At 36.6% G+C, this 2,262-nt stretch overlaps 1 non-coding gene across 1 annotated transcript; it reads left to right on the top strand.

Moving 5' to 3' along the window:
* Positions 1-665: 665 nt before the first annotated feature.
* TRNAY-AUA (transfer RNA tyrosine (anticodon AUA)) lies at positions 666-738 on the top strand. The gene has a single exon. It is a non-coding gene; the product is annotated as a tRNA-Tyr (tRNA).
* Positions 739-2,262: the final 1,524 nt, after the last annotated feature.

The raw sequence follows: 2,262 nt of genomic DNA, 5'->3' as shown, positions 1-2,262 counted from the left end.
GACATTGTTAGTACTTTCTCTACAATTTTTTAAACATCATTGTAATATAATAATATATTAGGCTCTTATCTTTTCCACATAATTAATATTTAATATTTGAGGAGAAAAATTCCCTCCGGCGCCGGGGATCGAACCCGGGTCCTTGGTTCTACGTACCAAGCGCTCTGACCACTGAGCTACACCGAATTCAATCCACAGCACCAGACCGAATCATCCTCCTTCAATGTTTCCCTTTGTGGCCTGACTCCAAGTTAGGCCTATATGTTGACGTATATGTCTAGTGTCAACTGCCATTATACTAGGAGCGCACTCAGCTGAGTGACTTGTTTGGCCGGGATTCCGCAGTTAAGTGCGCAGTAATCTGTACGAATACATGCATTGCAGCTATGAGAATATTATAGATTAATTGTCAATATTACAGATATTATTCTGTAGGACAAATTAATAAATCTATAATATTCTCATAGCTGCAGTGCATATGTCTGTACAGATTACTGTGCACGTAACTGCGGAATCACGGCCAAACAAGTCACTCAGCTGAGTGCGCTCCTAGTATAATGGCAGTTGACATTGGACATATACGTCAACATATATGCCGAACTTGAAGTCAGGCCACAAAGGGAAACATTGAAGGAGGAGGATTTGGTCCGGTGCTGTGGATTGAATTCGGCGTAGCTCAGTGGTCAGAGCGCGTGGTACATAGAACCAAGGACCCGGGTTCAATCCCCGGCGCCGGAGCGAATTTTTCTCCTCAAATATTAATTGTCAATATTACAGATATTATTCTGTAGGACAAATTAATAAATCTATAATTTTCCACATATATTCATTCAGTCCTGCACTGTGATGCCAGTTTTTAGAAAAATAGTCTATGAAGAAGACTGTATTTCAAGCATACATGTCCAAATCTCCCTAATGTGTAGTATGGACTTGAGCTTTGAGACATAGTCTAAATTCTGCTGTTTTTGCTTCAAGAAGAATAATTAAAGCCGTGTCTCAAAACTCAAGTCTATACTACATGCCAGTAACTAGCAACTAGCTGACTTGTAAACTACACACTAAAGGGCTTTCAGAATAAGAAGGCATATGGCCTACGCCAATCGAGTGCTAGCAGCAATACGGCGTTGTCAGACGATGCACGGTGTACGAGACGTGGAAGGCAGCAACAGATAAGGACAGAAACTATCAGTCGCTGCTCGTTGCAAGCGAGAGGACAGGTCGAGATCCGTTCCTTCATTGTGTGTAATTTTAAATATTATTACTCTTACTGAAGTAATTTTCATCTCAATTTTTATTATTCTTCGCTTCACAGATCAGTAGATCTTGGAGTCACTAACTTGCGAAATAAAGTGACAGATATGTAGAAATTTACTTTGCTAATGTCAGACAAAGAATGTCTTCATTAAAAAAAGGAATGCTGCATATTGTATTACACTATCTGACATGTGGAAATTCTCTCCTGAAATAATTGAGGGCGAGAAACTGTACCCAAATGTTTAGACTTTCTTGTACAGCAGTGCTCAATTTATTATTGTTTATTTCTCCAGAGGAAAGATGAGATACAGTTTGTTTGTAGGGGCAGCCTACGAATCTAGCGATAATAAAACGTAAACATGTTTGTAGAAACGTAATTTAGTATTGATATTGAAGTTGAAAAGTAATTTATTTTTCCTCTGCTAAATGAAGCCTATATAATTTAATTTAATTCTCTAGCTTATACCTTACTTAGGGTCCAGGGTTCTATATTCTGGTTACGAATCTAGCTATAATGCAACGTAAGCATAATAATTATGTGTTCATACATAATTCAGTATTCATACTGAAACTGTAGATTATTTTATTTTTCTCTGTAAAACTAAGTCTATCTAATTTTATTTTATTCTCTAACTTTTACGTATCTAGAGGTCCAAGGTTCTATATTCTGGCTAAGAATCCGGCTATAAGAATATAAGCATATCTGTTCATAGGTAGGTCTATTCAGTACTCATATTGAAATTGAAGATTACTTTCTTTTACTTTGTTAAATCAAGCCTATCTAATTTAATTTAATCCTCAGGCTTATACCTACCTAGAGGTCCAGGGTTCTATGTTCTATCACTCTGGCCTGTGGCATATCCTACTAGTGAAGGTAGTTATATAGAAGTGAATGTGAAAACCGTAACCCAATAATATCGTTAATATATTTAAGGTAAATTTGTATATTAAAAAAAACGTATAAAATGTAATATATTATGTATAACGCGAGGTTTTTAAAATAGAAAC

Source organism: Periplaneta americana, chromosome 14 (assembly GCF_040183065.1).
Source record: "Periplaneta americana isolate PAMFEO1 chromosome 14, P.americana_PAMFEO1_priV1, whole genome shotgun sequence".
NCBI lineage: Eukaryota > Metazoa > Arthropoda > Insecta > Blattodea > Blattidae > Periplaneta > Periplaneta americana.
The sequence above is the reverse complement of the archived record's forward strand: the minus strand, read 5'-3'. Positions and strand labels throughout refer to the sequence as shown.